Source organism: Pararge aegeria, chromosome 16, assembly GCF_905163445.1.
Source record: "Pararge aegeria chromosome 16, ilParAegt1.1, whole genome shotgun sequence".
Classification (NCBI taxonomy): Eukaryota; Metazoa; Arthropoda; class Insecta; order Lepidoptera; family Nymphalidae; genus Pararge; species Pararge aegeria.
In genome coordinates, this window is record NC_053195.1 from 13,079,952 (window position 1) to 13,093,719 (window position 13,768).

Genomic DNA, 13,768 nt, shown 5'->3' on the forward strand with positions numbered 1-13,768 from the left:
TCATCTCTATTTCATTTTTCAAAGCAGTGTACTTAAAGAAAAGTATGGCTCACCCCAAAAATAAACTATTAAGTTTCAAATAGTAGACCGCAATTCTTTTCGGATTAATTTTCACCAATGTGTAATTAATTATCTTTTACCAGAAATAACAGGCACACACAGAACTCTTTGAAATGCGTTACATATAAAGTAAATATTTTATAAGTGCATTTTGTTTTTGGTGACGACTAGATGAAATTAAGCTTGACTTTCATTGTATACAAAATCATTTGTCAACAGTTCATTTCACTATTAATTAGTTAGCCTTTGATTGCAATTTCACCTGGTGGTAAATGATGAGTCTAAGAGGCTAGTAGGCTAACCAGGTTAGGTTATTGGGCTACCTGTTGGCTGTTCTACTGAACTCATACTCGGAATCAGCTTCTATGTGCCGGCTTTATACCGGCACGCTTATTTGAATAGAATAGAATAGAATAGAAAAACTTTATTGCAACATAACAAAAAAAGGAAAATACAAGGAAAACAGTAATAGTACTTAGTGCTAGGGTGCAAAGGCGGCCTTATCACTAAAAGTGATCTTTTAAAGGCAACCTGAGCGTACGAAGCCGATAAAAGAGTGGAAAATGGATGGTGCATAAAGTAAGTTACAAAAAAAACAAAAAAAAAAAAGAAATGTAATATAAACTTACATGAACATACATACTACATTTACATATTAACTACACAAATACCAACATAAATTTATATATACTATGATAGATATATGTGATATATATTTATGCTGTTATAAACTTACATACTACTCAATTACATAGATAAGTAATTTGAATATAAATTGCTTAGTTGAATCCTGTCACTTCAAACGGCTGAAGACTCTCACTTCAAGAAGTTAGTAGCAATAACACATTTGCAATTTTATTTTCCTCTGTAATTGAACATAATTATCATTGAAAAGCGCAAACTGATTTATCGATGACGCTCGAATTCGATACTGTATGAGTAGGTATTCAGCGAAGTCAGAGACATTGACCTTTCTCTTGATTACCAAGTGATATAAATATCTATCTTATGAGAACGGGAAAAATTTCAAACATTTCCCCAGAGTTTTCTATGACGACGGCCGCGTTATTGATGCTAGTGAATAATTTAGAATTAGAATTTAATGTTGACGTATAACTTTATTTTATTTATAGTGGGAAATTAGAGTTTCCTCTATTTATTTTTGTAATTTACTCTTTGACTGCACTCTACGACCTGGGCGTAGGGTGAGCGGTGAGAAGAAAATATCCACACAGTTGCGAGCAATCAAAAACGTTAGGTTAGGTTAGGTTAGGTACGATCAATCGGTAGGTTAACAATTACAGTAAAAGTTTTATAAAAATTTTTGTAAAACTACTGAATAAGTACGTTGTAAGATCATCAACATAACGCGTAGGTAAAAAATAAATATGAAACTGTACAATCCATTAACAAACATTTGTCCTGTCCCTTAGATAGGGGAGAATGGGCTGTAGTTATGTTTATTGCGAAACAAAATATGACAGCCGATACAGCGATAAGCTTGTTCACAAACACAAACAAAAAATGACAGATAAATGATGTCAATAATCACAGGTTTAGTGCTAGGCGGGCTGAGCCTAGCACTGAACGTGCTGCCTCAAACATTTCCCCAAAGTTGTCTGCCACATTAAAGGCATGATGACTGATTTTGAAAAACTCCCCTATGCTGATCGGAAGTATCTACTATATGCAAAAAAATATCTTATTTGTACAGAAATAAAACTTTTTATTAATATAAATAGCAAATTATATTTTTTTATAAAATAAGGCTTGCCAGTTGTCATGGCCGCACTCGTGACGTCACATGCAAATTGGAGCTCTAGTGAGTTCCTGTTCAATAGCTAAAGATTATTTATTTTTGTATTGATTACAACTTAGCGATTCTTTGTTACTGTCATCATGTCTATTGTCACCAATATTTGAGCCAATATTCGAGATATAGAACACGGGTAATAGATGTGTGAGCATGTGCTGAAATTCAGCTACAGCTGTCACGGGTAGCGTGGCCGAGCGGTCTAAGGCGCTGGTTTAAGGCACCAGTCTCTTCGGAGGCGTGGGTTCGAATCCCACCGCTGCCATAATCTTTTTATTTTCTAAATTTTTAAATTTATTTAATAATAGTATTCGCCTTGATCTCCCAAAAATAACATTGACATGACCGGATTCAATTTCAGAAAGCTGCAAACAAAAACACGATCTGAAATGTTACGTAGCACCAGTTTTTCATTACGTAAGCACAATTTTAAGTTAAAGTTAAATATTCTGATTTGCCTCAAAATGACGTAATTTTGACATTTTCTTCTATAATATTATTTTTGTGCCCAGCGGAAAACGTTATTTAAAAAAATTTTTCTGCTGTAATGAACTTCATAGATTTAATAGTATTATTTATTGTTTGTAGCTCATGATCGTATGATCAGCATCCGTCATTGACTTACGAATACTTACGAATACGAATGTAAAAATCGCGGTATGAATAAGTTATTATGAAGATAATAATGGAGTTGTCATGTGTTGTCATGAAGCCAAAATTATGTTTGGAGAAAGTTACTCCTTAGCTACGATAGTTATCTACTAGACACTAGGAAATTCTAAAAGTTTTTACCGAAAAGCATCACTTTTAGTGCGATACTAGTAGGTATATTTATCATTCCGTTAGCTTTTATTCGTTTTAAAAAGGTTTTTCTTTTCAACAAGACTAGACGTTCTTCCAAATCGATCAAAGTATACATAGGTCCTCACAGAATAATGTGAACAAGTTAAGTTCTGTTAAAGTCGATTCAAATACAATAAATAACTACAATATGAAAAAAATGGCTTGGTGTGAGTCGTACGTATAAACGTGTAATATGAAAAATGGCATAGTTTGAACATAAATTGCTAAGGCCGACCTATTACAGTTCATGAGATACAGCCCGCTGATGAAAGGACTGACGAACTTACAGACTCACTGAACCCTAAAAAGAAATATTAATTTATGTGTTGATAGGTACATTATCAACAATCGTTAATCGAGTTTTCTAATCGTATCGATGTATCGAACGAATTATGAGGGGTGCAGAGTCAATGCTCTCTGCCCAGCAGGTCGGCCAGATTGTTCAATTGTTTTAAATCGGAAATAAATTTGAACAGGCATTTCGCTTTCATGCTATTTGAAAATCGATAACACAATAACTCAAATTGTTACATCTGTTAACTAACGATATTTCTGGAGAGTTTTACTTGCTTTTATTAAGATTTAAAAAAACGTCCACGACATCATATAGGTATATGCATTCCGTTTTTCTATGTAACCACATAGAAAAACAGTAGAACGGTGGCAGGGCGAAGTACAATGCGAAAAAAAACACTTCTTACTCTAAAGAAATTCTGCGTAGGCAAATTCGCAGACATCTGCTATATATGGGCATCAAACAGTTGTTTTTAACCGACTTACAAAAAAGGAGGAGGTTCTCAATTCGGTTGTTTTTTTTTTATAATGCTGTACAGCACACATATGTAAAGACTGTTAACGACTGACTGTATATGTTAATAAGAGACATTCTTTGTTTACTACTTAAAACTAAACGACGAACTCCCCATTGGAGAGCGCTTTGGTCTCATAAGTGGAGGTCCAGAGTTCGATCCCCCGTGAAAATATGTATAGATTTTCTGAATTTGCATTGGTCTTCCCTTTCTTAGACAGACAGTTAAATGAAAAAAAAAACACTTTTCTGGAAATAGGTATATGACAGTTTTGTCACAAATACAAAGCCTTACATATGTTTGAAAACTATCGATAAACTATCTGAGACATCGATGTGTAGAACCAATTGCACGGGAGTGGTCATTGATCCGAGCTCAGCTGCCCGGTTCCGTCCTTCAATTGTTTTAATCGAAAATAAACCCGTACAGGCGTGCTATTTCGAAATCGATAAAACTCTTTTTTATGGCTACACCTGTTTTGGTAATGTGGATAGAAAAACTCATGTGGCTATATACACATATACAACTGTGCGAGGTGTGCAGTGGCGTGCATATGGGGTATCCTCAGGGTATTCAGATGATATAAAATGAAGAAAATCTTCAGTAAGAGCTATAAGTACTAACGAGTAGGCTTTTTGTAATTACAATGCCTATCCTTAAGTTTTTTATAACTCTAACTGGAAATATTCTTCATTTTATATCATCTGCATAGATACCCTGTGCATACCCTATATGCACGCCACTGCACACATCGCACAGTTTTATCTGATAGTCGCAGGTAAAGCCAATTAAGTATGTTCAGAGTATCTCAATGTGATCAAATGAGAAATGAGGAGATCTAAAGAAGAACCAGAGTTGACGACATAGCTTAACTAGTCGCAAAGCTGAAGTGGCAATGGGCGGGGCACATAGCTCGTAGAACTGATGGACGGTGGGGTACCGAGGTGCTGGAATGGCGACCCACACCCGTAAACGCAGCGGTGGTACACCCCGAAGATGGAAATATTATGAAACGAATCGCAGAAAGCCGCTGAACACAAGCGGCACAATACCGTGGTATTTGGAATTCCCAACAAAAGATCTACGTTCAGCTGTGGACGTGTGTGTGTGGTAAAAAAATCAATTGAACATTAAATCTCACTCGCGCCTATTTAATAATAATAAATAAATATACTACGACAATACAGACATCGCCATCCAGCCCCATAGCAAGCGTAGTTTGTGTTATGGGTACTAAGGTGACTGATGAATATTTTCATGAATAATATACACAAATACTTTCAAAATACAGATAAATATGAAAAACATTTATGCGTTGGAGTCAAGAAACAGGGTCCTTTTTTTTATTCACAGGTCAAACGGGGTCCAAAAGGACAACGACGTTAGTGGTAGGCCAAAAGGCAGGCAGGTACACACTAACGTTTAAAAGGCAGTAGGAGTTTTTAGCCGTTAGGAGTCCGGCACTATCCATGAGGATTTTGCCCTTCAAATTAAAATAAAGTTCCTTTTTTAATTTTCTACAAGTTAGCCTTAGACCGTAATCTCACCTTGAGGGATGGTGCAGTCTAAGATGATAGCGGGCACACCTGTCAAGGGTTGGCTGTTATATTTAAGCGACACTCATACAATATGGTACGGTATTCGCTAGCGGCACGTCATAGAGGTGTGACAAGGCACACCAGAAGCCTCCCATCACCATCTATCTAATTGCAATTAAAACAACTGTGATTACCTACGCATCAACTGCCTACTAGCCTACGCCTTCAATAAAAATATTTAAATGCCACCCTGAAAAGTCGACACCTATAAAATAATATTTTGTTTCGGTAAATAAATAAACAAGAGAGTTTGACTTTGACTTTGATCCAGTGGTTGTATGTTACTGATAAATGGGAATGAACTAAAAAAGTTATGAGTAAAATTACCAATATCCATCAGAACAGAAATAATAAAAGAAAAAGGTATAAAAGTTATATCAAAGTTGTTATTGTTGGTTTATAAAGCCAACCTGTGAAGTCACGTACGTATTGCAGGTGTCACGTGAATAGTACGCTGATTTTAGAACTTCCATGAGTGCTATGTCACCTGGTGGTAAATGATAGAGCAGTTTAAGTTGGTATAGGGCAGGCATGTATGGCAGTTACATTATATACATGGGTTTCAACGCGACACCGAAACTCCAAATCGCTTTCTAGCTACGGTTTGAGCCAGATACCAGATATGACCAGAGGAACTTCACAGATTATAAATTCCCAAACGGGGGGGTAGAGGAGGTCGAACGTGATACCTCCCATTTATAATATATATACCACAGCGCTCACCAGGTACGTTTACAATAGATTAAAAACGAAAATGATGATAAATCTGTGCCATCAATGCTATCTTTACGTGAAACCGACTATACGTTAGTGCGTTATTTTTATCACGCCCAACAGAATATGATGTTGACAATATTAGGTTAAGTAAACTTAGGTTCCATGTTCCAATAATGAGACAGGTCACGTAGAGTTCCCGAACATTGTTTCACACTAAATCACGACCTCCACTAAAAGGTGAACGTGTAAACAAAAAGGACCAAGCGTGAGTCAGATTTGCGCACTGATGGTTCTGTACTTTATAAGCAATATTTATTGACGTTGTTAAATTATTCAGGCTCCTGAAAGACGCTTTATTTGTTTGGATAACGAACAACATTATAAATTGGTGTTTTGACTATTTGTCGTTTAGATGCAGTAGGTAGACACATTATTATTTTTATCGTCAGCCCTTAAAAGAGCCTAGATCCAACACGATGCTCCAGTGTGGGTTTGTGGTTCATGGACATTATGGTCCATAATATACAGAAAAATTGTTTTTTTAACTGACCCTTCCTCTTAATTAATAACAATAATTTCTAACCACCTAAGCTCTAAGTATTTATCCGAATTTGAGATCTAAAATTAAATTCTAATTCATTACTCGATGTCGGTTCGATATTCCACACCAAATATACAAACTTTAGCTCTGTAACCCATTCACTATTCAAGCTAGTTGATCGAGGCGATCCGACCGACAGGTGCGAAGTACCTACCAAATGCATTCTGAAATTAATAGCGCGGTTTTTGCTATTCGGGCACGGTACCCTAACAAGTTAGGGCTTAGAAGTTTGGAGACGTGACATACCTTCCTCTGTCACACTTCATCAATGGTTTCTTACAAATGCAAAATAAAAAAAGAAATAATAATAACTACGCATTTATTTGCTGGAAGCGGAAAGCCTAGGAGATATGTGCGTTTTCCATTTTAACAATTTTAATATCATTGTCTTTGACGGTGAAGGAAAAACATCGTTATAAAACCTGCATGCCTGAGAGTTCTTTATTAACGTCCTAAAAGCTATGCGAACCTACTGAACTACGCCTTTCTCATTCTTAGAGGAAACGCACTGGTTATTATCACTGTCATAATAATCGTTAACGCATGCCAGTTCGCATTACAGCAGGTACCTATGCTCTAAGATCTCTCTTTTCTGAGAAAAAAAGTCTATGCCCAGATGGGGGCAGATAGCAGTTTTTTATTTGTTTATTAATAAATTTATTTTAGCAAGTTAAAATTAATAACATGAAAACTCCTTTGGAATGCAGCTTTTACATTAAAATTATAAAAAAAAATAATTGTTAATTGAAATCATTGAATTAATTAGTCCCAAAAAAATCCAAAAAAATGCAATATTAGTATAAAATGCATGGGTATTGTTGATTAATAGACTCTCGAAAACTTTCTTTAACTTTCCTAAGGAAAAAATAATGGACGAGAAACGAGTTTTTGTGACTTGTTGTGTTGTGATACACGTAACTGTGAGTCGTAGTACCCAGAAAAACGGAGCATCGTAATTGAATTTAGCCGATAAAACGAGATCGGATAGTTTCGTGCGCGTCGTCACTGAAATCTCTAGAACTTCTAGAAGTCAATCGCTACTTGGTACTTACCTAATTTATATTCCACATGACTTCTGTTCTCTTCACTTCACATCACATGACCTCAAGCTCAAATAAAAATTTCGATTCAATCAGAGTTGAGTCGATATAGGCTTCGAAGAGAGATAAATTTAATAAAAAAGGTGAGGTCGTTTTAAAATTATACATAAAGTCAAACATATCATTATCGACTCATTTCGGGTTCACTACAGGAGAAGGGTCTCGTCTCAGAATGAGAAGGGCTGTAGTCTATCGGGCTGGCCAAAGGCGAATTGAGAGATATTGGATAGAAGCAGGCGTTTCTTTGCGGAAATCGATAATATATTATGAAAATTAACCTTAATTTGCTATACTCCGCGAACAGCAGGAGAATCTGTATGGTGTAATTTATAATTCCTTCAATCCGTATACTCCACACCAAACAGATCCTCGGCAATGTACCCTCTACGCACGTTTCGCTCCGAAACCGGAGCATCCTCGACTTGTTGACTTAACAACGTGCGTTGAGGTTACATTGCCGAGGATCTGTTTGGCGTGGAGTATACATTCGTATACTCCACGCCACGTGTATGGATTTAAGAAATGATAAATTACACCATACAGATTCTCCTGCTGTTCGCGGATTATAGCTTAATTTTCATAACGAATTGATAGACTTCACACACTTCTGAGAACAATATTGAGATCTCTCGCCCTTGCAAGTTTCCTTCACCGTTTAAAGCAGGTAATATTTTAATTGCTAAATTCGTTGTTTATGGTTTCAGAATGATGTCGGGCTTACCCCGATATTGTAGTGCATCTGAAATGTATGCAAGGGCTTATACTGATGTTTTTTTTTTGCCATCAGAAAAAAACGAATAGCATCCGTGATTAAAAGAACGCGGGTAACGTGGGTATTCTGAAGACATTAATAACTAGATTCGACTCTCAAATTTACAAGCTATGTATAAAACTCCAAGTAGGGCTGCCTGGACGCAGAAACTCAATTTGTTACTATTTTGTACATTTAATATTAATATCTTCATGAATTTTTTTTATTTAGTTTTTGATTATTCATCATCAACCCATTACTGACCCACTACAGGGCACGGGTCTCCTCCCACAATGAGAAGGGGTTAAGGCCGTAGTCCTCCACGCCGGCCCAGTGCGGATTGGTGGACTCCACACACCTTTGAGAACATTATGGAGAGCTCTCAGGTATGCAGGTTTTTTACGATGTTTTCCTTCACCGTTGAAGCAAGTGATATTTTAATTACTTAAAACGCACATAACTCAGAAAAGTTAGAGGTGCGTGCTGGGATTCCAACTCGGCCCACCGAAAGTGAAGTTGAGCTACTACCTACTGAGCTATCACCGCCTCTTTTAATTATAAGTGTGCTTTATTTATTTTGTAAAATAATAGTGTAGATGGGTTATACCTAGTTACCAAATGAAGAATTATTTTTATTAATAAAAACGCACATAGCTCTGAAAATAATGCACTGAGCTCCGAAAAGTTAAAGGTGAAAATACCGAAGACCTAACTAGCAGGCTATCAGTTATCACGGCAAACATAAAGTATCAGGAAATATCTAATGACCAAGTGACATAGAAACTCCTTCCCTAATAAAGTACGAAAATAATTTACAGTGTAGAACATTAAATAGTCGTAAAACTGCTGGATCGGTTTCTCGCTTTCACCAGTCTCTCGTAAATTGCATTTTTCTAAATTCATATTCATTCGGTTGACATCTGATTGAAAGTTTTAGTGGTTTTCGTGAGCGTTAAGTATAAACAAATAAACATCAGACCAAATTTAAGTATACATTAAAAATACTGCGTCGACTTATTTATTCACTAATTTTTTTGAATAGACTTACGCCCAAAGTTAATAATCAATCTAAACCAGGTTTAACACTGAACAGAACAGAATACTACAAAATTATCTCTGTCATCTACTGGTAAATATTGTATTTTTTTATTGCACTACAAATTAGCCCTTGACTGCAATCTCACCTGGTGGTAAGTGATGATGCAGTCAAGATGGTAGCGGGCTAAACTGTTCGGGAGTGAGAAATAGGGATATACAGCGCTTTATCTATGATAAACGTGATGATTACATTTAATATATAAACAAACCATAGTTTGTATACTCTTTGATAGTCTAGTAAAGGCCATTATTCTATTTTCAAAACACTATCAATGAGTATACAAACGATGGTTTGTTGATATATTAAATATAATCATCCGGTTTATCATAGATAAAGTGCTGTAATTCCCTATTTCCTAACACACGCCTAATCGGTTTCTAAGCGACTTCGTACCGGAACTTCTAAAACGCTAAGCGGCACGACTTTATTGGTAATAATTTTTAAGTACCATCTATAGACTTACATAGCCGCAGAAGTTTTCATACGAGAACCTTGGTTGAAAGGTGCGTTTACGTATGGGTTATGGAGCCGTTATAAATCAGTCGCTGGTGCAGAGACTCAGTCGCCTGAGCGACTGATGATGGCGTGGTTTAGAATTGAACCCCATTTTGTCTATTAAAACAATCTTTTCATTACTGTTTATTCTCCAAATAATTAAAAAAAAATATGAAAATCATACATTTATAACAAAATATATTTTTTAATTTATTTCAAAACATACTGTATGAGTCGACGCGGCGACTTGCGGAAAGCATGCAATAAATAGCAAGAGGCATTTTATAATAAGCCTATACCTACCTACCTATGTAATTAAACTCTTAGGTCTCACCTTCATCACACATAGCTACGCATACAAGCAAATTTATCATAAAAAATGCCTATAAACAAAAGCACTTACGACCAAATATTATAATGCCGCATTAAACAAAGAGGCCCGCCGTCTATAGTATTGTCAGAATACACGGTTTAATTTCTCTTTCATCGGCTGAAAAGCTAACAATAAAGCGAAAGACGCAATCGCGTTTTAACTGGGGCGATAATAAATCGCTTCAATAGTTAAGTACAATGGCTCTTAGTACTCCGAACTACGGTCACCATTAGGACGGATGTTTTCGGATAAATTCGATTAAAGCACATTTAATTTATTGGAATTTGCGGACAGTGGTTATAGCCCAGTGGTAATGACTTCGGCTTAACTTTCGAGAATCCGACTTCAAATCCCTGCACGTACCTTTAATTTTTCTAAGCTATGTGCGTTTTAAGCAATTAAAATATCACTTACTTTAACGGTGTATGAGAACTTCGTGAGGAAACCTGCATCCCCGAGAGTTCTCAATAATGTTCTCAATAATGTTCTCAAAGGCGTGTGAAGTCCACAAACCTGCACTGGGCCAGCGTGGTGGACTACAGCCTAAACCCTTCTCATTGTGGGAAGAGACCCTTGCCCTTTAGCGGGCCGGTAAAGGGTTGATGTGCTAATGATGATGATGAAAATTAATTTTAAGCAGGGTCAACATTATACGCGCTTAATATAACACAAAACATCAGCTCTTTGTATGTTTGTAGTGATCATTGGGTTGATTTACCGAGAAAAAGCTGGCAATAAAGTTAGCAGTTGCTCCTTACAACATCAACATTATACAATTAAATAGTAATAATTATATCTTAAGTGTGCCGAAAGTGCTTGACCCTTGTAATTTAAAACCTTATATTATAAAAACAAACCCCCTCAGCCTGATTATTCTATTTTATTTTTTTAATGGAATGAATAGGAACGGAGTACTGTTAATCACAATAATCTGACCTAAAGTTTATAAATTTCATTAGTAGAAAATAAAAAAAATCACATTAAAATTTGGAACTTTCATACTACTTATAAAAGAAAGTATGTTTTCTATTGCAGCAAATATATAAGAGAAATAATATTAAAAGCAAGATTTTCTTTTTGCGGTTACCCTATTTATAGTAATTCCGTGCGACATGTAGTTTAGGAGACGTCGAGGAAATAACGTAATCTATAATACAATTGTGCGCAACGTTTACAAATATCGTCTAAAAGTTAATTTCCCATGGTTTTTAAAAGTTCGGCGGTAAAGTAAACTTACACCCTTTCAACGAAAATTCATCAATATACTTAAATGGTTCTTTAAAAAAGCTCTACATACTATCTATGTATATATATGATTCGAAACTATTATTTATAGCGATTTGTCCTTTATATTCGTCTTTATTGTTATAAATGTTTTTATTATGTCGTCCGAAGTTTATAAGTAGTTTGTATTATTATTATTATCTATCATGTGATAATAACCTAATCTCGGTTCGTGCCCATTTGCGTAATTTCTGGCTAAATATGGGATAGTGCACCAGTTTCTCAACCTGTCACCCTGACCCCTTTAATTTTCAATTAGATATATTTAATGTTATTTAAGTGTTTTATCTCTATATATTTCAGAAAGTATATCAATGTTATGTTTGGTTCATCCTTTATAAATTATAGTATATATTTATATATATATATGTATATATATATATATATATATTTATATAAATAACAGCGCTTGCAATCACAAATGATGGTAAGATGAGCGCGCTTGCCTATTCACTCTTGATTTGATAGAATCCAGATTATAGGTATCTGGGAAGACTGAAGCTGGAAGAGTGTTCTAGATCTTAGCGGTTCATATTTTAAAAGAGGTCTTTTCACACTACGTGGCAATACAGACTCTTTCAGTGCCTCGCGGTTTGATAGGTGACTATCGAACCGAGAGGTTGAGGGGAAATCCGAATTCTCACTTTATTTGTTTATCTTATACACGTGTGAGAATATATTTCAATGAAAATAATACACATATAACATTGACAGTGTTTTAGTATTTGTAGTTTATGGTGCTTCCTCTTAAACTATTTTGTTAAGTGGTAGCCACTTCTTTTTTCCCACAGAATTTTCTCCTTTTCCCAGTTGCGTGCCAGCACTGAGTGACATTATATGAAGGGGCATTACACAAAATCACGAAGCGCACGTAATTTTACATTTACCGCGAGTAATATAACACTTCGGTAACACGCAGTAACAAGATATTAATGTTATAATTCTATCGATAAGAACGCACTAATTATTTTGATACCGCGATACTTGGAGTATGAGGTTTATTTTAATGGTCATTTATTACGACTCTTGCGTTTTAGTTTAGTGGAAAGGTTTTACGCTATTGCGGCACGGGAACTGTTTAGTATTTAATCTATGCGTAATATCAGCACACATCGAAGTGGCATGGTGGGTTTGATTTCTATATCTGGAGGAGGGAGATTATGATACATTAATTAGGCTGATGATTATGCAGACTCAATCTATGTTTCAAGTTCTGGTACCGAGCCTCGACTGCAATCTCACCTAGTGGTAAGTGAAGATGCACTCTTAGATGTTAGCGGGCTAATTTGTTAGGAGTATGGCAGCTATGTTCAGCCTGTGTGTATCTGTCTTTGTCGGTAGGGTGATAACTTCCAACGGTCGAAGCCTTACACCATTGCAGAAGAGAGAATTAGTAAATAATTGGTATAGTCATCAGCCCACCAATCCGCATCGGGCCAGCGTGGTGGACTACGGCCTTAACTCTTCTCATTGTGGGAGGGAACCCGTGCCCTGCAGTGGACCGGTAATGGGTTGATATGATGAAAGTAATCCCATGCGAATAAACCCAAGGGCCCAACAATAATGCAAAATATATATTTATTGTTTCCATCTCAGGCAGTTGCGTGCATTTCATATGTGCACAAATGCACTGCCTACCTGCTACTAAGCTAAAAATATCCTTTCTGGAATGAATGGTACGTACGTGTCAAATTTCATCTAAATCGATGCAGTGATTGAGCCGATAAGTAAAAAAATAGACAAACATTCACATTTATAAATTACTAGCTATTGTCCGCCTTTCTCGTCCGTGTTTATTAACGTTTTACAAATCCAGTTACCAATTATTTTCCTGGGATATAAGCCTTCATAAGCCGTCCTTTCAAATAACTCTTTGCAAAAAATCAAGGCGATAAGTAGCTTACTTACAGCACTACTTGCAGCAGTAAAGTGAGCACAAACAAACAAACACACAGTCACATTTATAAAATTAGTATGGATTATTAAAGACTAGGTTTAAGGTAGGGCAAGCCACAAAAAGTTGACATACTTCACGCTCTCGCGTTTATAATATTAATATGCACTACGTATAACGCGAGAAAAAACTACAGATTTTCGTGAAAGCAATATTAACAAGGTAAACGGGGCACCGTATACGTTGACCCGTATGAGCTGGGTCAAAGTGTGGACAACGTTTAATTAAGAACTCGTAGGCACACATAAATAGAGTGCGAGTGAGAAATAAA

The 13,768-nt window shown here is 36.0% G+C and overlaps 1 protein-coding gene and 1 non-coding gene across 2 annotated transcripts in view; one reads left to right on the forward strand and one right to left on the reverse strand.

Moving 5' to 3' along the window:
• Nucleotides 1-13,768, reverse strand: part of LOC120630270 — a 175,602-nt gene that overhangs the window by 39,669 nt on the left and 122,165 nt on the right. The gene's annotated exons all lie outside the window — the stretch shown is intronic.
• On the forward strand, nt 2,057-2,138 carry Trnal-aag. Its single transcript has one exon. It is a non-coding gene; the product is annotated as a tRNA-Leu (tRNA).